This window comes from Chiloscyllium plagiosum, unplaced genomic scaffold (assembly GCF_037043375.1).
Source record: "Chiloscyllium plagiosum isolate Xiang-an unplaced genomic scaffold, Cpla_swu_hap1 HiC_scaffold_28, whole genome shotgun sequence".
In the NCBI taxonomy this organism is placed as follows: domain Eukaryota; kingdom Metazoa; phylum Chordata; class Chondrichthyes; order Orectolobiformes; family Hemiscylliidae; genus Chiloscyllium; species Chiloscyllium plagiosum.
This window is the reverse complement of record NW_028270166.1, coordinates 10,771,467-10,798,584: the sequence shown is the minus strand read 5'-3', so window position 1 is coordinate 10,798,584 and position 27,118 is coordinate 10,771,467. Positions and strand designations below refer to the sequence as shown.

The 27,118-nt window shown below is 43.3% G+C and overlaps 1 protein-coding gene across 2 annotated transcripts in view; it reads right to left on the bottom strand.

Moving 5' to 3' along the window:
* LOC122565413 (CUGBP Elav-like family member 4) overlaps positions 1-27,118 on the bottom strand; it is a 475,156-nt gene that overhangs the window by 41,892 nt on the left and 406,146 nt on the right. The gene's annotated exons all lie outside the window — the stretch shown is intronic.

Here is a 27,118-nt window from a genome sequence, read left to right as displayed (position 1 = left end):
CTTTACTAATGTGCAGGAGAGAAACTTTTAACCCGTCCACTGCCAATTCCAGAACATCACAATCAATACTCCCACTTATTCTCTTTTTTGGTGCACAAATGTCGGAGGTCCCTAATCAGGGTAACCAGACGTCAATGCCTTGGCATTGTCTATCAGGCTGAATGCCTGAATTCTGATCCTATCACTTATGATCCCATGATCATTGTGTTTGGAACCTCAAAATAGCTGTGAGGCCTAGAGTGAACATCGATCAGAAGTCTCCTCTCCCCCACCCTAGCTGATCTGCTGCTTGAAACTCTTGCCTGAGTCTTTGTTACCTCCACACGTGAGTATTTTAAACTCTCCTCTCCAGTCTCCAATCTACCCCCTCCATGGAATACCGATACATGGAAACAACACCACCTCTAAGTCACACACCATCTCAACGTTGAACCTTGGTGCTGTTCCTTCACTATCGCTGGGTCAAAATCCTGGAAGTGCCTCCTTAACAGCACCTACAGCCCATGGACATCTGCTGCTCAGGAAGACAGCTCACCACCATCTTAAGAAACAGAAGAACATAAGAACGAGGAGCAGGAGTAGGCCGTTTGGCCCATCGAGCCTGCTCCGCCATTCAATAAGATCATGGCTGATCTTTTTGTGGACTCAGCTCCATTTACCCGCCCTCTCACCATAACCCTTAATTTCTTTATTGCTCAAAATCTAACTTTGCCTTAAAAGCATTCAATGAGGTAGCCTCAACTGCTTCACTGGGCAGTGAATTCTATAGATTTAAAACCCTTTGGGTGAAGATGTTCCTCCTCAACTCAGTCGTAAATCTGTTCCCTCTGATTGTGAGGCTATGTCCCCTTGTTCTAGTTTCACCTGCCAGTGAAAACAATCTTCTCAAGGGCAATTGGGAATGAGTAAGCTACACAGTGCAAGAATAAACATGTTCTATGCAAGAATAAACAAAATATTTGACTTTCAAAAGGGTTTTAGGTAATGTTTCAAAGGAAGGTCTATGTGGGCGGCACGGTGGCACAGCGCTAGAGACCCGGGTTCAAGTCCCGCCTCAGGCGACTGACTGTGTGGAGTTTGCACGTTCTCCCCGTGTCTGCGTGGGTTTCCTCCGGGTGCTCCGGTTTCCTCCCACAGTCCAAAGATGTGCAGGTCAGGTGAATTGGCCATGCTAAATTGCCCGTAGTGTTCGGTAAGGGGTAAATGTAGGGGTATGGGTGGGTTGCGCTTCGGCGGGGCGGTGTGGACTTGTTGGGCCGAAGGGCCTGTTTCCACACTGTAAGTAATCTAATCTAATCTAATTTCACCAAACGTTGTGAGTAAATCATGAAATGGATAAGAAATTGTTCCCAAAGGAACAGGTTAACTGCAATGGTTCAAGGAGGCAGCTCACCACCACCTTCTCAAGGGGCAACAGGCAACAAATGCTGGCCCAGCCAACAACTCACATCCCACAAATGAACAAAAGAAAACCAAGAATCATGGCTCAATCAAGAAAGTCTGTAGATTGTTCAAATGTTCAACAAATAGGAAATGTCTGCATTGGCCTTTCAAAGGATATGCTCACAGCTCACTAGAATAAACAATATTTTTCAGTTAATCACACTCCAACATCAATTAATTAACCTGTTCAATTCAAGAGAAATGCGAAGCAACAAAGACATCTCCTTATATCACTTATTCAGGAGTACAAACACAAAAGCAGTCTATTTGGCCCGTACTAGTGTTTATACTGCACACAAGCTTCCTCCAACCCCATTTTATCTAATTCAACCAATATATCTGTCTATTCCTCTCTGTTTCCTCACGTCCCTATCTAAATTCCCCAAAATGCAACTCCACTAAACAAGATGTTTACCTTTATTCAACAGTTAGCTCTTTGGAGCTACAGGGACCAGATGTAAAGTTTAACTTAATGACTCCGCCAACCTGCAAACATTTCAAGTTGCTGATACTAAATCGTTTCAGGTTTCTGATCACACATTCCTCCACCAAGGGTATGAAAAATTTGAACTTTCAGATCTACATGATTCAAACAAATCAACAAATATCAAAGGCAAGGGAAAAAGTATTTGCATTGAAATGGCACTTTTTTTTATCACTCTGATGTCCCCAAAATGTCGAACACCAACTAGTTATGGTGGAAACCAACCTACATTGAGAGATTTCTCTAAATCTCTGGCCCACGGTCTAAATGTTAAAGCCAGATCTTTGAAGACAGAAATCTGAAATATTTCCAGGCACAATGTGGTAGGAGTACGGAACACTCCTCCATGAACTATGATTGATTCAACACTAAGGACAATTTATATTTATATAGCACCTTTAACTCATAGCACAATTTAAGGAGCTACACAGAAGCATTATAAAACAAAAACTGGCATTAAGTCACATGGGATGACCAAAGGTTTAGAACATTGAACATTACAGCACAGTACAGGCCTTTTGGCCCTCAATGTTGCGCTGCCCTGTGGAACCAATCTGAAGCCCAATTAATCTATATTCTATTCTCATACATATGCCTATCCAATGACCATTAAAATGCCCATAAAGTTGGCGAGTCTACAACTGTTGCAGCCAGTACATTCCACACTTCTACAACTCTCTGAGTAAAAAAACCACCTCTGACATCTGTCCTATACCTATCACCCCTCAATTTGAAGCTATGCCCCCTTGTGCTATCCATCACCACCCTAGGAAAAAGGCTCTCACTGTCTAAACTATCTAACCCTCTGATTATTTTATGTGTCTCAATTAAGTCACCTCTCAACTTTCTCTCTAACGGACACAGCTTCAAGTCCCTCAACCTTTCCTCATAAGACCTTTCCTCCATACCAGGCAACATCCTGGTAAAATGTCTTCTGAACCCTTTCCAAAACTTCCATATCCTTCCTATAATGCAGTGACCAGAAGTGCGCGCAATACTCCAAGTGCGGCCACACCAGAGTTTTGTAGAGGTGCAGCATGACTTCATGGTTCCGAAACTCCATCTCTCTACTCATAAAAGCTCACACATCGAATGCCTTCTTAACAGCCTTATCAACCTGGATGGCAACTTTGAGGGATCTATGTACATGGACACTGAGATCTCTCTGCTCATCTACACTACCATCTACACTACATAGTTTCTAAGGACTATCTGAAAAGAGGAAGATGAAGTAGTGAGGCAGAGAGAAATAGGCAAGAAATTCTTGAGTTTTAGATCAGGACAGCTAAAGGCATAGCATCAGTTGTGGTGTCATTAAAATTGGGGATTTGTCAATTGTTAATTTGAAAGGCCTATTAAAGCTCAGTGTCTGAGGTTGACTGGAATTTTCCAGTTGACCTCTGGACACAGCCCCCTGTGGGGAGGATGGTGGAACTGTTTCATTGCAAAATTGGTTAGTCCTTCATCACTCCTCATTTCAAAGATGCACTCAACCAACTTGCCAAGGCTCGTTTGACACCATCTTATGGTAACTCATCACCGCCTTCTCAAAGGCAATTGGGCAACAAGCATTGGCCTTGTGAATGACATCCACATTCCTTGAACGACTAAACAAAAAAAAAACTGATTTCTCCTTGTCATTGATTCCCCCAACCTCAGAAGAAATTCTTATCCTGGTTGTTGCATCGGAACCCTACCTGATTTTTAAAACATCTATTGGACCTCCACAAGAAACATAGAAAAAGGAGGCCATTCAGGATTAGTTTTGCAATCTGTTTGGATCATGGCTAATCTGTGTCTTACCTCTATATACCAGTTCAGGGAAGTTTAATAACCCTTGCCAAATAGACATTTGCTACAGTGTTCAACTGTTCTCTATTTGAGTGTGAGAGTCTGTTTACTATTAATGCTCACTGTGCTGAAGTGAACCATGGGTGTGGACACAGACAGAAGTAATAAACTGTGGGAGCAAAGAGCTAAAAGCATGAAGCAGACACTTTAAAGCACTTTGAATAAAACCCATTAGACATCTAAAACCTAGCAGCATTCTTTTATTGCTCTGAGTTAAATAACTTGTACAACATCAATTAGTCTCAATTATGAAATTTTCAATTGAGCCCTAGTCTCAACAGTTGCTGAGGAGATAGAGTTCCGGCTTTTTAAGCTAAGTATCCTTTCTCCTTGATCTCCCAACCCCACCAGAGGACACTTGCCCCTTTCTTCAATGCCCTAGTAATTTTGAACATCTAGATTAGAACACCTCGATTAGTCCATAAGACATAGGAACAGACCATATGGCCCCTACAGCCTGTTCTGACATTCCGTAGGATCATTGGCTGATCCAATACTCCTCACCTTCTACATTTCTGCCCTTGCATCATAACCCTTGATTCCCTGACTGACCAAGACTCTATCTATCTCAGCCTTAACTACACAGAAGGACTCCACTCCAACAGCTCTCTGTGGCAAGGGTTTCTAAAGACTCACAACCCTCTGAAAGAAGAAATTCCTCCTTTTCACAAACATTAAGAAGATGCTTTGTTTAAGAAGATTAAGGAATTGCAGGTAACATCTCAACCAGAGCATAGTGTCTGAGATTACAGACCTAGGACGCAATTGCACTCTTGTGGCAGATTGTTTTTACCCACTATTTTAACTCATATTGACCATTGGGTCTTCGGTTGAAATAACAGGGAGAGAGAGAGAGAAGGAGATAGAGAGATAGAGAGAGAGAGAGAGACAGAGAGAGAAAGCTTTGGCACCACTGCATTAGGCATTTATACAAAACCATCGGCAAGAGTACAATGGTGTAGTCCTGGGAACAAAATCTGCGGTGTGGTGTCTGTTTAATCTCAAAGAGTCACAAGGAACCAGCAGACACAATGCTTTCCCTTCCCCAATAACTGTGTTTAACCAGGAATAACAGCTTCTGTCTTCTCTCAGCAGCACGTTAAGGGACGATTAAAAACACACAAAAACATTGCCCTAAATTAGCAGCCCTGTCTTCAGTAAATAATTATTTATGTTTAGTAAGACTGTCACCTAAGTGAGAGCGAGAGAGAGGGAGAGAGAAAGTCGCCTGGGTTGTGCATGACAGAACTATCATCTACATCGAATCATCCATTACAACAAGACGCGGTGAAGCTATCTATAAACTCATTTATCATTTGCATAATTTTATCATCTTGATGAATGAGGGACATCCGTTGTCTATTTACCAAGATAAATTAGTGTGGAAATGAAACCTGATGGGTCCTTGCTGATATGCATTTTAATTGCTTATTGGGGTGATTGTTCCCTAGCTTGTCTCGATGATGTCAGCACCACTCTGTGGATCATTATGAAGTATGGATGTTTGTCATTTTTAATATGCATAAATAATGTTTGTTATAAAGCTGACAACAGGCAGCTCTCTATTGTTAAAAAGGGACAAACTGATTAACCCTTTCTGTGCTGAAGCAGCCTGCAATTCTGCTTTGGCTGAGCACATTTGTCTGAAAGCCCTCCTTAGCAGGATGGTGTTTAGCAGGGAAGGGTTAAAATTTTTGCCTAAGCAGATGTAGGACAAATGTACAAGTACATTAATATCCCAGGGAGGGGGTTGTGGGCCCTAATACTTATAATTCTGTGGCATGGATCCACAGTTCGATATAAATTCCTGCCCTCACCTACAGATTCCCCATGAGAGCTTGTCTCCTTGCTTCACATTGGGAGACTGCTGTCTCAGGCCACACCTTTATCTTGCTCTCTTTCTTCACTTTCAAAACTCCACCATCCTATGTACAATAATCTGCTTAAAAGGCTTTACATTTTTCCAAAATGAATCTTTTCTTCATATTGTAAAACACTTGAACCCCACTGGTGTAGCCTAGAGGTGTTGACACCACGACTTTCTCACAGTATTTTCTTTGCCCACACCTTTGTTTCTTTGCAAATAATTATTTCTCTGTTCAGTGTGCACTGCTGTCTCATTGTGTTCACTCTAACACTTCTTTAATGTGAGCAGCCATTACCATGTTTTTCTTATAAAACTGTTCCTAGTGCGTAATAGATTTGTACATCACGGTAACACACCCAACTCGTCCAGATTTCCTAATTAAATTTATTTCCATTTACCAGCATTTGGCCCACATCCCTCTAAACCCATCCTATTCATATATCCATCCAGATGGCTTTTAAATGTTGTAATTGTATCAGCTTCCACCACTCCCTCTGGCAGCTCGATCCAAACACGCACCACCCCCTGTGTGAAAAAGTTATCCCATAGACCCCTTTTAAATCTTGCCCCTCTCACCTTAAACCTTTGCCTTCTAGTTTTGGACTCCCCCACCCTGGGGAAAAGACCTTAGCTATTCACCCTATCCGTCCCCTCATGACTTTATAAACCTCTATAAGGTCACCCCTCAGCCTCCAACACTCCAGGGAAAACAGCCCCAGCCTATTCAGCCTCTCCCTCAAAACCCCAGCAACATCCTGTGTCATGCAGCACTGGAAAGGCTTTACTTATGCCCCCAGGATGCCCTGAGGGAATGAAAAGTTAAACAGGGGGTAAAGCTTGGAGCTTCATTAGTTCCAATGGCTGACCAGTTGGACGTTTCCCCAGCACAAAAGCAATCGCCATGGTGATGTCCTCATCTCAGGATTTGTCACAATGGGCTCTCATACACTACATTACTAATCCAGCATCATAAACCTGAACCTCTAACCTCACCCTCACAAATCAAGATGCTTTTTCCCTACAGCGTGGAAGCAGGCCATTCAGCTCAACAAGTCCACACAGCCCTCTGAAGAGCTTCCCAGCCAGACCCAACTCCCTAATCTATCCCTTTAACCCTGCATTTCCCATGGCTTATCCACCTAGGCTTCACATTTCTTGACACTGAGCAATTTTGCATCGCCAATCTACCTAACCTGCATATCTTTGGGCTGTGGGAGGAGACCAGAGCACCCGGAGGAAACCCACACAGATATAGGGAGAATGTGCAAACTCCACACAGACAGTCAGCCGAGGGTGGAATCAAACCAGGGGTCTTGCACTGTGAGGCAGCAGTGCTAACCACTGAGCCACCATGCCACCCTAATGTTAGTATTTTTTTTTTCTGACGCACCCATCTCAGGAACGAGTATCACAAGGTTAGGTGTGCCATGGTTTGGATGTTGAGTAAAACTCTGCTCTGTTCTAACAATATGCTCTAACTATAGGCTCCAGTCCTTGAAAGAAGGAGACACCCACCCCATAATGGGGTCTTCCGTTTTCTCCTTTAACCCATGGCTGTGACACATCAGGGGGCTTTGTGCAAACCTCCTTACCATCCTATTTGAAACTTGGCACATCTTCATTAAACAGCTGCACTGAAAAGGAGTAGCAACATCACACAGACTTATTGGGATCCAATACCAGCTGCCAATCTACACAATCGCGCCCCAAATCCCAAAGTTGCATGCACATTCCAAAATAAAAGTTCAGGAGTTTTGTGTTGTGAATGCAAGGAAGTGCCTAATTCTCTTTTATAGTTAGCAAAGTGATCTCTCCCAAAGGCCTGCACAACTGGGCTTTCTAAATCCATCCCCTTTCCTGCACAGGGGTTAAGACCATAAGACATAAGGACACAAGTAGGCCATTCAGCCCTTGGTGGCTGCTCCAGCATTCATTGAGATCAATGCTGATCTGATAATCCTCAACTCCAATTTCCTGCCTTTTCCCCATAACCTTTGATCCCCTTACTGATTAAAAATCTATCTCAGCCTTGAATATAGTTAATGACCCAGTCTCAACAGCCTTCAGGGATGAAGAATTCCATGGATTTACAACCCTCTGAGTGAAGAACTTCCTCCTAATCTCTGTCATAAATGGGGGAATCCTTACCCTGAGATTATTCCCTCTGTTCCTAGACTCTCCCAGAAGGGGAAAAAACCTTTCTGCATTTATCCTGTCAAATCCTTTGAGAACACTGTATGTTTCAATAAGGTCACCTCTAATTCTTCTATATTCCAGGTCTGACATACTTAACCTCTCTTCATAAGCATTCCTTCCACGCCTGGTATCAGCCCAGTGAACATTCTCCAGACTGCCTTCAATGTTAGTACATCATTCCTTAGATAACTGACTCAAAATTGCTGGGACCAAGAATCAAAAATATTGACTGCTTTTCCAAATCTTTTTGAGTCCCAGGATGGAGAACAACCAAGTTCTAATCATCAAACACAGACTATGGGTTAAAGCAGGGACCACGTTGAAATTGCATTCACATAGCACCTTGCACAACCTCAGGGCATCATAAGGCATTTTACAGCCAACTAAGTACTTTTGAAGTGCAGTCACTCTTGTAACATAGGAAACATAGGGATCAATTTGCACACAGCAAGCTCTCACAAACAGCACTATGATAATGGCCAGACTGTGTTTGTGAGGTTAGTTGAGAAATAATTATTGGCCTGGGCACAGTGCAGATATGAGGGGCTGAATGTCCTCCTTCCACAATATGACATTCCTGTGGTTCTGAGGACAGCAAAGGGAACTCCCAGCTCTTTTCTTAACCGTGCCAGTGGGAGCTTTTACATTAATCTAGCACACAGTCTAATGTCCCAAATAACTGAAAGGCAATAACGCCAATAGCAGTGCATCAGTCACATATCAGGATCAGTCCAACGTTCATGCTCAAGCTTTGGAGAGGCACTGAATGCATATGGTTCAGTATGAGAGGTGAGGGTGCTATCAACTCAGAGTTAATGGCACTGGTCTTTATGCATAAGTCCTACTATAGCCTGTGCTTTTACCAACTGAGCCATCCACAAAGTCACCTTTCAGATATGAGAGATACATTCTGAAGCTTCTCTTTGCTGGGCTGCAGAGCTTTGTTTGTTTGTTTTGCAATTCTCTCTGACAGAAGGGTGTCAAATGGTTGACACTGAATTAGTGAATCTGACAAGGTAATCTGTTAGGGAGAGGACACACTGAAGCCTACTTGTTATCATATTGTTCCAAATCATAATCCATTTATCATTAATAATTACACAATGCGAGATCATGCATCCTGATAAGCTACAGTCTAAAGGACCCAACTCAACGCATGACCTTGGTGTAAGGTTTACTGAGAGAAGGAAAATATGTTGCATTTACATGAACAAAGCATTTTACAAATGATGAAATACTTTTGAAATTTAGTCCCTGTTGTAATGTAGAAAAGCAGGATTTGAGCACAGATAGCCTCCCACTGACAGCATTACAATAATGACCAAACACAATCTATATTTTTTGGGATGTTGACTGAGGGATAAATATTGACTGGAATACCAGGAAGTATCAAAACCAGAAACTGCCAGAGAAACTCAGCAGGTCTGGCAGCATCTGTGGAGAGGAAGTGCCTCATGTATATGTAATATACTCTTGTAAAAGTAAGAAGTGCTTTGGATTTGTTTGTTAGATATTTTGGGTGGGTTGCAATTATTTCAGCTTTAGGTGAGGCAGAGGGGGCACCATCGGGCTACACTACTGGGAAACCAGTTTGAGCAGGAGGTCAGTTTATGTAGGCTTTGTTCCTTGATCTGCATTAAGTTCCACAAAGCCAAGAGACTGAGTCTAGTGCCCTCATTTTGAACATCCACGCTCCCCCATCTCCCCAACCCTAGAAACACCCCCACCCCCACCCCCACCCCTCCATATTCCCCCATCTACAATCCTCCATCCTAGGCGTGGGGTATGGGGGGATCTGGGGACAGTTTTCCCAGCAACAGCCATGCCCTCCACCACCGCGCCATCTGCTTCTGATTGGCCAAACGCTCCAAGCAAACGAAGCCTCCTCATCTGGGGCCATAATTCCTGTAGAAATTGAGTCACAACCAATCAGCTGCCTGATGCTCAGAAGATCACTGAGTAGTTCTTCGTGGAAACTAGAATGGGAAGATCCCAACCAGGATTCTAACGATGACGTGGGACTAAAATGAAAATGGTTTCCAGCGCTAAGACATGCCGGTCAATGGCGCACAACTTTTGTTGGTGATCAAGTCTATTCTCGGCCAATTCCCCCAAACCCTCAGATTTGTTTTTCTCTTTGGCTTCCTGAGTTGGGCCTGAAGTTAATCAGAAACAATGAGCGTTTTAAAACGCAAGAGGAGTCTTTCTGATTGGTTAAAGTCACAGCTTGACAAGCATTTACCACATTCAACTGCACATTGCATTAAGGTTAGAGTAAATTAGCACCTGCTATAAAACAGCACGCTCACTAACAAACTATGAGCATTGAGAATGGTTGTCAATGAACTCTACTGGTTGCCATTTTTCAAAGTGAAAATATGGAAAGTCTATGTAAATAAATGCAGTGTACATTTTCCTGACTGAATTTTGGTTTAGTAATATCATGTCAGGTAATCGTGCGCTCTTCCTCCCTTAGCTCAGAAGCTTCACGATAAGGGAATACAGGTCAAAACAAGGCCATGTCAGTGTAGTTTTTAATCTCAAGGGAGACAATAACTATTGGAGGCAGGCAAGACTGTGGAACTGAAGTTGCAATCAGATCAGCCATGAGCTTTAGAATGGCCTATGCCTGCCCCTAATTCATTTGACCCATGCTCCCCTCGAGCCTGGCCTCTTGGTGGGAAATCAACAACAATTACCCTCTTAAGTTGTTGACTGTGGCTCAGTGTTAACACACCCGACTGTGAGTCAGACAGTTATGTGTTTACAATCCATTTCACAGATTATCTAGGCTGGCGTCTCATAGCAACAGAACTCAGCCATTATGCTTCTTGGGTTTCTTCTGTCATTTAATAAGATAATGTCTGATTTGTGGCCTTTCATATCACTTAATACCTCTGGCTAATACAATTCAATGAATCACATTTTCAAAATTAACAATTAATTTGGCACCAATTGTGTTTGCAGAAGAGGGTTTCAAACAAGCTTTTATGTGAAGAAGTGATTTCTAATTTCACTCCTGAAAATCTGGCTCTGACTTTATTTTCAACCATTCTAATTCGAGATTCCTAAACTGGCAGAGATTGTTTCTATCAATCCAGCTTATCTGTTCCTATAATTGTCTTGTAAACAACTATTAAATTATCATATCACAGAACAGGCTTAGAGAGTTACATGGCCAACTCCTGTTCCTATGTTAACGTTCTAAATTTCAGTTAAAAACCCCAGTTCATTTATAGAAACAGAAAGTGCTGGATGAATTCAGCAGGTCTGGCAACATCTATCTCTTTAAGCCACATCTTTCTTTTTGTTTTTCATCCTTAAAACTATTCAAAATGGCGCCAGATCATGGCAACAATGGAAAAGCTTGGAAGACCACGGTGGCTCAGGTGGTTAGCACTGCTGCCTCGCAGCGCCAGGGACCTGAGTTCAATTCCTACCTTGGGCGACTGCCTGCGTGGAGTTTGTACATTCTCTCCGTGTCTATGTGGGTTTCCTCTGGGTGCTCCGGTTTCTTTCCACAATTCAAAGATGTGCAGGTCAGGTGAATTGGCCATGATAAATTGCCCATAGTGTTAGGTGTGTTAGTCAGGGGTAAATATAGGTTAGGGGAATGAGCTGGGTGGGTTACTCTTCAGAGGGTCAGTGTGGACTTGTTGGGCAGAAGGGCCTGTTTCCAAACTGTAGGAAATCTAATCTAACCACCGTAGCAAAGATGTTGATTTGTACACTTTTCACTGTACTCATTTGAGTACATGTGACAATAATGCTAATTCTACTGTTTTTCTCTCTGAAAAATATATGTGACAATAAAAATCATTCATTCATTCATATCATCCATTCATACATTAATGTTTTGAGTCTGATGTGACTTCTTCAGATCTGTAGAGTGGAATTCCAAAGCAGAGTCACACTGGACTCGAAACGTTAACTCTGCTTCTGTCTTTTTTTATTCATTCATGGGATGAAGCTATCGCTGGCTAAGTCAGAATTTATTGCCAATCCTTTCCCAGGAGCCAGTTATGAATCAACCACATTGCTGCAGCCATCACCAAAGCCAATCTGCTGAGTTCCTGCAGCACTTACTTTTTTGTTGTTTCAGATCTCCAGTGTCCACAGTATTTTGCTTTTCTCATAGTTTATTTAACTTCTCTTTGTGCTTAACCTCTGGGCTTGTGGTATCATTCTGATAAATCTATGCTGCAACCCCTCCATGGCTAATCTACGCTCGCTAGTGGTAGCCAGAACTGAAAGCAGATGTGGTCTAACCAAGACTGTGTGTAGCTGAAATGACTCCTACAGCACTGCAGTCATACATTAGACCTTTAGCTTAAACAGAAGTCAAGTCAAATCTCTCAAGTGAAGACACAACAACTGGACTCTACGTAGAGCTGCTGTCACAGTGCAGGGCAACAGCACTCATCTGTCCCTCAACCCCACTAACATTTCTGGGAGATTATTTTGTTACCAAGTGCACACCATTCCTTGTACAGATTTTACAACTTGTAATGAATATGGTAACAGCCACAAGTTGTTAAGCATTTAGATCGTAATGAGCAACGCTGGTCTAAAAGGAACAGGTACCAAACAATTATCCCAAAGTGGCTACGAGTTACCGAACTGTTAGGATGGCAGCTATAGATGAACCACAGCGGCACTGGGGAAATCAGTTATCAGTGGTTGTCAGTGACTGAGCAGCTGCAAAGCAGCTGGTGAATGTGTACGTTAATGGTTTTGGTTATTTGAAGTGCAAATTGTTAAAATTAGGAATGGGAGGGAAGTCAAAATTATAGGGGAATTTCACTGCAGCAGTGTTGTGGAGGTGGAAGAATAAAGGAGTCGAAATGTTAGTTATTCTTTCTGTGTGATGGGTGCCCTGTGCTGTCTTTGGGATATCTAAAATGCATATAATTTTCACACATAACACATACTTACACTTCTGTTTTACTCAAACAGTACTGCCTATCAGTGACTGTATGATCGTAATTCTGATAGTTACAGCCTCAGTTCACAGCCCATCTGTTTGTATTGCTCAATTTAAATGTACAAAACAGAGATTTTCTCCTTTAAGGAGGTCATGTGAAACAGCTCCGATTTCATCTCAATTAATATTTAACTTTTTTTTAAAAAACAGACTTTGAGGCAGGTCATTGACCTGAAACTTTGGTCCGGTGATCCTAGTTTTCAGTGCTAAGAGTGAGCTTGCATCTTCCATCCCAATTTGGCCACCTCCACAGTGGCAGGAGGCATCATCTAAACCTGCTGCATTTTTTGTGGGACCCAGCCAATGTCACATGACTCATGGATCACATCGTCTGGATTCAGGAAAAATGGTTAGTTCAAAAAATTCTTGCCCATGCCCCTTCCATTCAAACACACTGCCAACGCAGAGGGACAATGGCCTGGTATCATCAGACTATCAATCAGTAACAAAATAATCTCCCAGAAATGTAGTGGGGTTGAGGGACAGATGATTGCTGTTGCCCTGCACTGTGACAGCAGCTCTACCCAGAGTCCAGTTGTTGTGTCTTCACTTGAGAGATTTGACTGGGCTTCTGTTTAAGCTAAAGGTCTATTGTATCCTGAAGACAGCACAGGGCACCCATCACACAGAAAGAATAACTAACATTTTGACTATGTTTCTCTCTCCACTCAGACCTGCTGAGTTTCTCCAGCAATTTTTGTTTCTAATGTTCTGGGGACCTGAGTTCAATTCCTGCCATAACAGAATGAACCCAATAACATTCTGCAATCAAGAGTCTGATGATAATCATGAAACCATTGCTGATTGTCAGGAAGAGACACCTTGGGGAAGGAAACCGCTGTCCTTACCGGGGCTGCTACACATGTGACTCCAGACCTATAGAAAATGTGGTTGACTCTTAATTGTCCACTAGGCAATAAATGATAAGTAGCCAATGTTATCCATATTTTGGGAATGAATAAAAAATCCATACTCTCCCATGGACCCTTAAATCTTCCATACCAACCCCCTGATCCATTCAGCTGGTATTTGAAGCCTGTATGACCAATAATCTATAGTATAGCAATCACACATGTGGAACTGCCAGAAGAGAAAAAACACCCATTTACAATCTTTTCTAAATACATTTCCTACAACTCCATGAAAGTGTCACTCAGACAGACCATTAAAGTATCAATAATAGAGGCCTCAAATATTTGGCACCTCCTAATCTTATTCAAACAAACATTGAGACATTGACAAAAGAGATCTTAAAAAGAATAACTAAGATGCTAATCAAGCAAAGTCAATAATGTACTTCAGTTGTCGAAACAGGAATTCCCACTGGGCAAATGCTTTTAATGCCTTGGGCTTACAGCCAAATCATATCACGGTCAGACCAAGAACTATGTGTAGCGGGGCATTTTCTTTTACAAAGGAGGGTGTGTGGAATTGAAAATGTTTCCTGACTTGAACTATCCACCTCAAAGGACAAATAGGCCCCAACCTCTACTGGCCTCCACAGATGCTACCTTACTTACAGGAGCTTTCCAGTACTTTCTGTTTTTATTATCTTTGGGTTCGGATGATGTTTAAGAAATAGCAGCACAAAAAGATTCAGAAACAACTATATAACTAACATAGAATCCCTAAGTGTCGAAGCAAGCCATTCAGCCCATCAAGTCAACACAGACCCTCCAAAGAGCATCCCATCCAGACACACTCCCCTACCCAATCCCTGTAACACTGCATTTCCCATGGCGAATCCACCTAGACACTATGGGCAGTTTAGTATGGTCAATGCGCCTAACCTGCACATCTTTGGACTGTGGAAGGAAACCAGAAGAAATCCACGTGGACACAGGGAGGATGCGCAAACTCAACACAGATAGTAGCCTGAGGATGGAATTGAACTTAATTCCAGGTACTGTGAAGCAGCAATGCTAATCATGGAGCCACTGTGCCAGTGAACATCTTTTTGACCATACAGAACTCCACTTCGACCTGCTCAGCCTTGCATGATGTTGTTGTAATATGGAGTCCTTTCTACCTTACAGAATCAGAATTGATACTGTAAATTTAAAGAATGAAAGACTTGCATTAATGCATCGCCTAACACAACATTAACATCTACCTGAGAGGCCTGTCAGTTAAATATCTCTCAACACTCGGGCAGTACAGTGCTCCTTCTATATTAACCTGGGGTGTTAACAATGATGAAGCTGCCCACTAATACAGTGCCTCCTAAGGTGGCTCAGAACACTGCAGTGAATGTGACTAAAGCCAGCGTTGTCAGCATTTCTGCACAGTCTGCTACTTTAGGTCTGGCATTGGGCAGGTTAGGTTCATAGACCCATTCACACAGTCCTAGCAATGTTTGTCTGTCGCAAAGCTTCCCCCAACATTGGAGTCAGACTGGCTGGGCAGGAAGCATGACTTACAGTGATGTACAGCTCCATGACTTACCACTCACACATCTTGGAATGACTCACAGCTGAGAAACAAATGGCTTAGATCCTAGCAATGAGGGAATCCAGTCATAAAATCGCTACGCCTTTGAAGAAATTTGAATTGCACTGAATTACAGGGAGCTAAAGCACAGAAAGAGAGCATTTGGCTCAATTGGTCTATCACACACTGTATGCTTCGCACAAACCTTCCAGACCATGATAGGTTATGGTGAGGCACCTATATTGAATTTTCAGCACATTCGGTCCAGCACATCCATTCCACACAAACCTCTTCCCACTCTACTTCATTGAAACTCACCAGCACATCTGTTGTAGAAAGCATTTGGTTGTGAGAGGGTTAGTTTTGGAGAATGCATTAAGCCCCAGCAATTTGATAACATCATACAGAATTAGGTGGGTTAAGGTAGAACATTTTAGGATCTTGTTGGGTGAAGACCATGGTTTCCTAATGGTCTTAATAACAATACCTAATTTAGCAATATAACTTGAACCTGAATGATATCATCCAATAAATTATATATTGTTTAAGACAAGAGCCTATTTTAATTAGACATGCAAGTGGTTTACCTCTGCCATTATCAAGCAGGCCCTTGGATCAATGGCAGGAGGATAGTGGCAGCAAACTACCCCAACCACAAGTCTGGCATCACAACATATGTGACATGGTGATCAGCAGCAGGTGTCATTGGTTAATACTACAAGGTAACAACGTAAGAATTTCAGTGGAGCCAGGAGCAGGACTGGACATTTACAACTTTGAAAACTTAACCACTTGAAGAACTATTTATATCAGTCAGCAGCTGTAACAGCAGAAAAGACTGACAAGGGAGAAACAGCATTTAATGATAAAGCCTCCACTTCAGAAGCACATAAGTAAGTAGAAGCTAGAAGCTAGTCACAGCTTGCAGCTATCGATTCCATTGGGAAGTGAGAATGGGTAGGAACAATCTGATTAGACAATCCTTTAAGAAATTAGCAAGCATTTGAGCTACATGAGTAAAGTTAAAAATCCCTTTAAAGTTTCAATGTTATAAAAGTAATACTTACATCTCACAAAGACTGTACCATCATAACAAGTAGATGCCACAAATCAAGGGCTATAGTAGTGAAAATATGGGGCATAGAGCTAAATTAAACTGAGGTAACAGCCCCAGCAAAGTCATGAAGCCTGAAATGTGGAAACAAAGTACAGTCTAAAATCCAAAACAGAATCCAGTCAAGGACAGTAAGGAGGCTATAGAGACTCCAGTAAGAGTAGGAGAACCATAATTTAAACCACAAATCAGACTGAAGAATTTATTAGGGCTGCAGGCAACATGCTTTATTTGAGAAAGTTGTAGAAAAGGATGGCTGTGGTTTGTGAGGCTGTGAATGGCAGGAGATCGTCCATTTTTGTCCACAATAGGCAGAAATCCTCCATTTTGTCTGCAGATAGTCAGGCACCTCCATTTTGACTGCAAAAATGCAGGTAACCACCAGCAAGCAGTACAGACACATAACTTTGCTATGTTGGAGTTTAAAACCTTTTGGAAAAGGATAGTAAAATAGCACTGCTATATTGAAGAAATAAGAATTTACTTGTGAATAAAATTAAAACAACATTGAGATACTACAGTTTTAAAAAGCTGCGAAGTAAGAAGAATGAATAATCAACTTGGGAAATAAATAAGAGAAACTAATGAAAGAATGGATCATTTTGATAAACATCTACAAGATTTTAACAATTACTTTCATCTTAGACCAAATAAAACTCTTGAAAGAGCATAACATAAGGAAGAGTTCGGCATCAGGGAAACTACAGATATTAATGTTCTCCACAAGTTAGTGGAAAACTGTCTACGCAACTTTGAAATCAGGCTTCATGAGAGACAGAACTATTGTTGGAATTACAGATGAGTCTTTGCCAGATTTATTACAGTCCAAAGGACAATTGACTTTTGAGAAAGCTAGTCAGATTGTACTGGAAGTAAAAATTAGGAAGAATCACAGAAAAATCCAAGACGAGAAGGATAACTTTAGTACAGAAAAGCAACAAAATTCATTCAGTTTGTGAGTTGTAAAAAACATTAAAGACTCAATAGCAGATACTAACAGTCAGTATCACAACAATGGAACAATGAAGCCTCACTGGCAATATCGTGTCCAGCTAATGTAAATGATATATCTGTAAAACTACAGGTCACTTCCAGAAAATGTACAGAAGTTGTCCATAAAGTCAAACAACTGCTCATGCAAGGATATTAAATCCATACAGCTGTCAACATTAAGTCCAATCAACAAAAAACGAAGTTGCTGGAAAAGCTCAGCAGATCTGGCAGCATCTGTAAAGAGAAATCAGAGTTAATGTTTTGGATCCGATGACCTGGGGGATGATCACCTTAATGCTGACTTCTCTTCACAGATGCTGCCAGACCTGCTGAGCTTTTCCAGCAATTTTGGCTTTGGTGTCTGATTTACAGCACTTTCAGTTCTTTCGATTTTTATTAGATCCAACTAGCCCAGATTTGACAGAACCTCTTTATGTAAATGGGTATCTCAACAATTGTGAGCTTGACAAAAAGGTGAGTATCACTGACTTATCAGATCTTCTACTATGGGTGAAGATAAACAGAAGTTACAGCCTGATCCAAGTGGAACAGCTCTCAAGATTAGAACAACACTACAGCATACCAGGTGTCAGATAGAATAGAAAGCACATGTAATTTGTAATCAGGGAACCTCGTCCATGAGCATGCATGTCTTGCTCTCACTTTCTTGAAGTAGTAGGAGTTGCAATAGCTATAATGAATATTAAATAGATCAATAGGGATCAGGTTAAGCCAAAGGCAAGCTTCTCAGATCTGGGGACAAAAAGTTGTTGACAAGCAGACAAGGAACAATGCACAGAACATTTCATCAGCCTTCCTAGACTCATGAATCCAAGACAATGAAAAAATGTATTGAGATGAAATAAGATAGCATTAGAAATGCATTTCATTCAGCTGAGTAGAACCTGACTGATGAATACAGAGCAGTGGGTGTGATCTAGGTGGACTTCAGTAAGACGTTTGACAATGTTCCGCATGGTAGATGAGTTAACAATATTAGATAACATGGAATACAGGGATAGCCAACCATTTGTATACAGAACTCGCCTGAAGGTAGAAGACAGAGGGTGGTGGTGGAGGGTTGCTTTTCAGACTGGAGGCCTGTGACTAGTGGTGTGCCACAAGGATTGATGCTGGGTCCTCCACTGGATATAGGAGGCATGGTTAGTAAGTTTGCAGATAGTACCAAAATTGGAGGTGTAGTGGGCAGCAAAGAAGGTTACCTCAGTGTACAACTGGATCTTGATCAGATGGGCCAATGGGCCGAGGAGTGGCAGATGGAGTTTAATTTAGATAAATGCGACGTGCTGCATTTTGGAAAGGCAAATCAGGGCAGGACTTATACACATAATGGTAAGGTGCTGAGGAATGTTGCTGAACAAAGAGATCTTGGAGTGCAGGTTCATAGTTCCTTGAAAGTGGAGTCACAGATATACAGGATGTTGAAGAAGGCATTTGGTGCACTTCCCTTTATTGGTCAGTGCACTGAGTATAGGAGTTGCCAGGTTATGCTGCAGCTATACAAGACACTGTTTAGGCCATATTGGAATACTGCATTCAATTCTGTCTCCCTGCTATAGGAAGGATGTTGTGAAGCCTGAAAGGGTCCAGAAAAGATTTACAAGGATGTTGCCAGGGTTTAGATTACTTACAGTGTGGAAACAGGCCCTTCGGCCCAACAAGTCCACACCGACCCTCCAAGGAGCAACTCACCCATACGCATTCCCCTACATTTACCCCTTCACCTAACACTATGGGCAATTTAGCATGGCCAATTCACCTAACCTGCACATTTTTGGACTGTGGAAGGAAACCAGAGCACCCGGAGAAAACCCACACAGACATGGGGAGAATGTGCAAACTCCACACAGACAGTTGCCTGAGGTGGGAATTGAACCAGGTCTCTGGCACTGTGAGACAGCAGTACTGACCATTGTCCCACCATGCCACCCATGGTTGGAGGGTTTGAGCTACAGAGAAAAGCTGAATAGGTTGTCTTCTACCTTTGAGTCAGTTCTGTATCCACTGGAGCATCAGAGCTGAGGGTGGCTTTATAGAAATTTATAAAATCATGAGGGGCATGGATAGGTTGAATAGGCAAGGTCTTTTCCCTGGGGTGGGGAAGTCCAAAACTAAAAGACTTGGGTTTAAGGTGAGAGGGGAAAGATTTAAGAGGGACCTAGGGACAATTTTTTCACACAGAGAGTGATGCGTGTATGGAATGAGCTGCCAGAGGAAGTGGTGGAGGCTGGTACAATTACAACATCTAAAAGGCTGGATGGGTATATAAATAGGAAAGGTTTAGAGGAATATGGGCCAAGTGCTGGCAAGTGGTAGTAGATTAACTTAAAATATCTGATCAGCATGGATGGGCTACAGCGAAGGGTCAGTTTCCGTGCTGTACAGCTCTATCACTCCATGATTCAGTGTCCAGGAAGCCAAAATAGGCTCAAGCAAATTCAACAAGAATGAAACTGACTGAGAATGTATTATCAATAGGTTTGAGTTCCTGCACTAGCTAAGGTCACCATGAAGGTTCCGTCTTCCTAACCTTGCCCCTCACTTGTGGCATGGTGAATCTCACAGTAAACTCACCACCAGAGGCCTATCTCTCTTTAACAAGAGACCCATGGTCCTCGAGGACTATGCTCTTACCTTTATTGTCTTGAAGTGTGGCCAGTGCAAAGATTGATTGACCTGGCTGAAAGCACAATATTTCACACCAACAGCATTTCACAAATATAGACACCTTACCAGTGTAACTAGTAGTTCTAGCTTTCTTTTGTCAAGCTGTCTTTGAAAGGCTAAGGCAGGAACACTGTGAAGAGTTCTGTTGCAAAACGAAATCAGGAAACTCAGAGACCTCCAGTTAAGGCAATGGGCTAACGATCAGGTTCAGCAGGAATGACACCCTCAGTGAAGGACATCCAAAAAATACAAGATCCTCTGGCATGAAGAGGCTTTACAGACTGCATTCTGGAAGAATTATAAAACGTCTAGATCACCTGAATTTGTGAAGTCAGAGAGTTTGGGTAAGATAGAGCAGTTGTAAATGTAATTATATACATGAATGTAGATATGATAACTTTTGGAGAGATGTTGTAAATGGTAATGGTTCCGGAATGGTAAATGTTGAAGACTGCATTAAGCCCTAACCTAACCTAATAATGTAATCAGGACTTTGGTCGGGATGAAGGTGAAGACTTTCTCAAGACAGGTCAGGCAGCAACAATATCTAACTTAGTAATGTAACTTGCAGGATAAAACGTACTGTGGATGCTGAAGATCTGGGATAAGAACAGGGAGTACTGGAGAAACACAGCAGTTTGGCAGTATGTCCCAGATCACTTTTCATCTGAACTCAATATAACTTACGCCTGACTGTAATCATATAATACACTGTAGACAAAACAAATGCCTCTTCTTGTTAAGACTCACTAATGATACACTTCTATTACTGTAAAACAAGCAGGCCCTTAGACATGGTCAAGAAAAAAGGACGGCAGTAGCAAACTACCAACAATAAGTTGGCAGTGGTTGGCATCACAGTGCCTATGACAATATCCTTCTACTCCTTTCTGTTTTCTATGCTGAGCCAGCTTCTACTTAAATGTATCAAAGCTATTAATATTAACAGCTCTTCAATGTGTCAGTGAGTTCTCTATTCAAACCACGCTCTGGGTAAAGATTTCTTTCCTGGATTCCCTATTGGATTTAGTAGAAGCCGTCTTCTGTTTATGGTTTCTAGTTTTGGACTGCCATACACATGTTCGCTCTTCTAGACAAAGGAACCCAGATGTTCAGCCTTTCAGACTTGGAGTCCTGTCTTTCATACTAAAATTTTCAGGAGTCCTGCATGATAAGGCAGTTTTCCTTTCAACTCGAGAGTTTGTAAGACTAAGACCAACAACATTAGCACTCAATTAGTGCATTTTTCAGCAGTGCCATTGATCAACGGTTAAAAACCATAACTTTTTAATCACCAACACTTAGCATTTCATGCTTTATCATGGAATTTCTGCATCTCTTTAGGTGTCTTCCCATGGTTCCAGGGAAGAGATTGCTTCTGCAGTTAATGCCTTGGAAGCAGAAACTTAATCACTGTCCCAATTATTATGGGATCTTGCCATGTACAAAATATTCTACCATAAATTGGCTCAGCAACATTCCAAAAGCAGTTCAACGTTTTGGGCACGTTGCAAAGAGATGCAGGAAGACACTAAAACAATGCACACTTTCTCTTATAACTGTCCACATGTCATTTGACTTGTGCTTAGTTCTGTCTGTTCTGGCCTGTACTGATGGTTGTGGGCTATTGTCACGCCGTTGACAGGTTAATTGGTTACATTTTGCCAAGTTAACATTACAACTTGGTTGGTTTGAGACCTTCATTTTTGTACAATGGGATTTCAGTCGGAAAAGCTACAATCTGGGGACACAGAATTGTCTGGATCCCACCAGGCATTTGACAAGTTGACAGAATAATAAGCAGGCTCCACATGACCAGCGTTGAGATGTGAACATTTACACAGGGATTAAATGATGCTGATGAAAGCTGCCGACAATAACATCATGACATCTGCTAACTGTGCAGTTCTTAAAGGCACAATGGTAAAAATAACTGAGGCCTGATTCAAACCAGGGTATCTCACCAGTCACAAATAAAAGTCTGTTTGCAGAAAAGCAGGAAGGAAGGAAATTCTAGATTATAATACTGCAGTAAGTTGAAATGTACACAGGGTGGATCTTTCCTTAAATATATTGCTTTCTCAAATGATAAAACAGGTCGTTCTGTTGTGACATGCATTTCATCAACACAAATTCGCAATTGACAATTTGGGGACACTGATTCTGAATTGCAAATTTTTAAAGCGTGTCTTGGTTATAATGCGATTCCAGCCCCATTAGTTTAAATGGTGCTGCTATTATGCTATTTTCTTATAACACAGGATTACACGAGAATGGAACTACCGCGTTCTTGCGAACCGACAGTATACCAGGTGCACAATGCCCTACGATACTGTGTGACGTACTTTGCTGTAGAGGGCAACTCAGACCTGCACCAGGAACTAATGTGGCCAACTGTGGGTGAGTTCATTCCCAAAACTTTCATCATGTGACCTCCTTTGTCCAGCTATCCCACCATTGGTTCAATGACACTTCTTGACCCAATCGGCCAATTCTTGGCTGGCAATCAAAAAGCCTTTTCTTCTCACTATTTAAAAAGGCAGAAGTGTTCAAAGGAAGAAAAGAAAAATCCTAATGCTCCAACAATTCTTTTTGCAGGTTCATGGGCAACTGTGACTTGACATTCTTGGAGGCGAGAGTGTGGTGCTGGAAAAGCACAGCAGGTCAGGCAGCATCCGAGGAGCAGGAGAATCGACATTCTGGAGGATTAGCAACCCCAAGATGAACCCTATTTCTGTTCCTGATTGGCTGGAGCTGAGTGATCAGAGTCTATAATGTGATCTTGTTCATGGATATCAGAACACTAACCTCAAAATTTGTTTGCAACAGCTGCTTAAGTTACAACATCAGTTAACGCAAGCAACGGATTTCAAATATTTCACATGAAGGGTCAAGCCTCCAAAGCCACACAACTATCATGCTCTGTGGTCAAGTTCTCAGAGCTCCAGCCCAGTCCAGTGGGACCACTTTCACCACATGGACTGTGGTGGCCCACTGATGGCTCACCATCATCTTCACAAGGGGTCACCATGGATGGTCTTCCCTCTCCCTAACTCTATAACCTCCTTCCTCGTGACAGGCCTCTGAAATATGTATAGTCATCCAATCACTGGAAGCTGAGTCATCAGCTCCCTAGGCCCTGAGCATTAGACGTGCCACTGCCCAAAAACGTTGCTTTCCTCTTCCTCTCCTCCTTTAAGACAATCCTTAAAATTTACTTCCTTCACCAAACTTTTTCCTTATCTGACTCAGTGTCAAATCTTGCTTAGTATCATTCCTGTGAAGAATCTGGAGGATGTTTCAGTCCATCAGAGACAAATACATGGACATGGTGCTTGGCAGTAGATGCCAGACTTGCCAAGGACAATGAACTCTTTTTATTATCCATTTACAGGATGCGAGCATCATTGGCTGAACCAGTATTTATCGTTCATCCCTAGTTGTCCTTGAGAAGATGGTGCTGAGCTGCCTTCTTAAACCGCTGTAGTCTGCGTAGTTTAGGTAAACCCACAATACCGTTGGAGAGGGAATTCCAGGATTTTGACCCAGCGACATTGAAGGAACGGTGATATATTTCCAAGTCAGAATGGTGAATGGCTTGGACGGGAGCTTGAAGTTGGTGGTGTTCCCATGTATCTGCTGGCTTTGTCCTTCTAGATGGAAATGATTGCCAGTTTGGAAAGTGCTGCCTGAGGATCTTCGGTGAATTTCTGCAGTGCATCTTGTAGGTAGTACACACTGCTGCAACTAAGCATTGGTGGAGGAGGGAGTGGATGTTTTTGAATGTGGTGCCCATCAAGCGGGCTGCTTTATCCCAGATGGCATGAAGTCCTTGAGTGTTGTTGGAGCTGTACCCATCCAGACAAGTGGGGAGTATTCTTTAACACTCCTGGCTAGTGTCTTGTAGTTTGTGGACAGGGTTTAGGGATTCAGAAGGGGGGAGGTGGGTACTGCAGATGCTGGGGATTAGAGTCAAGATTAGAGTGGTGCTGGAAAAGCACAGCAGGTCAGGCAGCAATCAACATTCCTGATGAAGGCCTTTTGCCCGAAACATCGATTTTCCTGCTCCTTGGATGCTGCCTGACCTAATGTGCTTTTCAGCACCACTCTAATCTTGACTTTAGGGATTTAGGAGGTGAGTTACTCACTGCAATATTCCTAGTCTCTGGCCTGGTTTTGGAGCCATAATATTTATATGGCAGATCCAGTTCAGAATGCCCAGCCTGGACATTCCAATGTACATGCATTGATGTTCCGTTACTGTAGGAACTGAGCAGACAATTACTGTCTGACTGCTAAGCCTCAGCTGTTAATTGCCAGGTGAGCAAAGAAAATGACTCAACATCTCGACAAATGGGCTAACACTTGAGTTGCTGCCACTGGCCACAGACTAAGGTCAGGAAGAGCCTGTGATGCATTTAGTGGCTGAATATCCAGCCAATTTGGGGTGGCACAGTGGCTCAGTGGCTAGCACTGCTGCTTCACAGTCCAGGGACCCAGATTCAAGTCCCACCTCAGGCAACTGTCTGTGTGGAGTTTGCACATTCCCCCCGTGTCTGTGTGGGTTTCCTCCGGGTGCTCTGGTTTCCTCCCACAGTCCAAAGATGTGCAGGTCAGGTGAATTGGCCAGGCTAAATTGCCTATAGTGTTAGATGCGTTAGTCAGGGGTAAATATAGGGTAGGGGAATGGGTCAGGGTGGGTTACTCTTCAGTGGATCAGTGTGGGCTTGTTGGGCCGAAGGGCCTGTTTCCATACTGTAGGGAATCTAATCTAATCTAATCAATGATAGCAATCCAGCTTTACACATGAGAAATACTCACTCGTGGAGATACAGTGTCTCCTGGCCATTATGAAACTGCACCCCAAAAGAAGCCAATGTCTTTAGCTCAGTCCACGAACCCAAATGGCTATCTATTTGTTCAGTCTATTGCCAGACACTGACCTAAACCCTCAGTCTACCCTACCATCTGGATGCAACAATGTCAGTGTTAATCCCCCACAGCTTGCGAGTGGTTTTTGGGGGTGCTGACTAAACACAAAAACTAAATGTGCTGTGGAAGATGGTTCAAATCCTGCTCCAGAGGTTTCACCAGGTAACCTAGGCTGACACTGCAGTGCTTTACACAGGAATAGCTGCATTGTAGAAGGTGCTGCCTTTCAGATGAAGCAATAGATGACGCTCCATTTGATCCAACAAAGGAGCATAAGAGATTTCCGAGAGTCAGGAAAGGCCACTGTACAAGGCCTTTCAGCTATAGTGTACTGAGCAGCTTGTAATTTACAGAACCTCTTAAGCTATATACTTGCCATTGAATGTATATCGTTATCACCTGCACTGCAACTGGATTAAGGCACTGAAGAGTGCAGTTTGCCAGGACCTGATCACTGTTTGGAACATGGTCGAATCGCGCCGCGCCTACCCTCCGGCTGGAGTAGCGGCTGTCGTCAGGGAGCCGTTGCTCAGGAATCCGCACCTCCGTACTCGCGGGTTCGAGTGGCTGTCGGAGGGGAGGGCCGTGGCGGCGAGGGTGACCAGGGTCGGGGATGTGCTGGGTGCCGGGGGCCTGGGCTGGACGCTGCCATAGGACATAGCGAGCAGGGCAGCGGTAGACGTCCGGTACGTGGCCACCGCCATCCGACGCCTTAAAACGGCGGTGCTCGGACCCGACGTAGTGCACCAGTTGGAGGACGCTCAGGTGTGCGGTGGGATCCCGTCCGCGCTCACCCCAGCCCGGACGGAATTTCACATTGGCCCCAAGGTCCCGTACTTCCCGCGGGAGCCTGTGCCCCACAACCTGAGCCGCCTCCGGAAATTTAATTTTGTTCCCTTCCAGGGGGTAAAAAGGCAGGCCCTGTACAGACTGCTGCTGCACACCGTCCACCTCTTCTCCCTCATCCACCGTCCGGACACGCCTTGGCGTGCCCATTTGCCACCGGGCGGTGGAGATCCCCACTGGAGGGCTCTCTACGCGGGAGTCCTCCCCCTTTCTCTCGGGGATCTGGGGTGGAGGGTGCTGCACACAGCGGTCCCCTGCAACCGCAGATTGCGGTGGTTCACGGACTCACAGCCCAAATGCTTGTTCTGTGGCACTGTGGAGTCCGTGGACCATGTGTATATTGGGTGTGGGCGTTTGCACTCCCTTTTTGATTTTCTGAAAAACCTCCTCCTCTGCTTTTGGTTGCACTTCAGTCCCACGCTCCTGATCTTTGGTACGGAGGAGGGAGGGCAGGTCTGAAGATCTCCTCGTGGTTCTGCTCCTGGGCCTGGCCAAACTGGCCATCAACAGGTCGAGGCAGTGGGCCGTGGAGGGGGTCGTTAGGGCCTACTGCCTGCCCCTCTTCCGCGGTTACGTTAGAGCCCGGGTGTCCTTGGAGAAGGAGCACGCGGTGTCCACCAACACCCTGGAGTTGTTCAGGGAGAGGTGTGCGCCGCGGGGAGTGGAGTGCATTATTTCCCCCTCCAACTCTATTTTGATTTAGTCCCTACCCTCCCCTTCACTGTTTTGATCACACAGCACTGCCCTTTGATGTGAAGGGCAGTGTTTGTCACTGGCCACCCGGGTGTTTTCCTATCTTCCTGGTGGTGGAAATTGAATAAAGATTCGTGCACTTTGTGTCTTTCACTGTGTCTCACACGTATACACACACGTATATAAGCACTACCGCACTTAGATGGTAGTGTCGGGGTTAAAAAAAAGAGTGCAGTTTGCTCAACAAAGAGAAGTTGTATTTAGCTATAATGTCCAGATCAAAATATTTTGGTAAGTTATTTTAGATATTTTATGAATAAAGTATATTTCTGCCAAGAGAAAATTGGAAACCGTGCACTACTCAGAGAAGAGTGGAGGGGTTTCTCCCAATGTCCAGGACAATACTTCACATAGGCAACATCTTTTTTTTAGATTTAGATTACTTACAGTGTGGAAACAGGCCCTTCAGCCCAACAAGTCCACACTGACCCTCCAAAGAGCAACCCATCCAGACCCATTCCCCTACATTTACCAATTCACCTAACCTGCACATTTTTGGACTGTGGGAGGAAACTGGAGCACCCGGAGGAAGCCCAC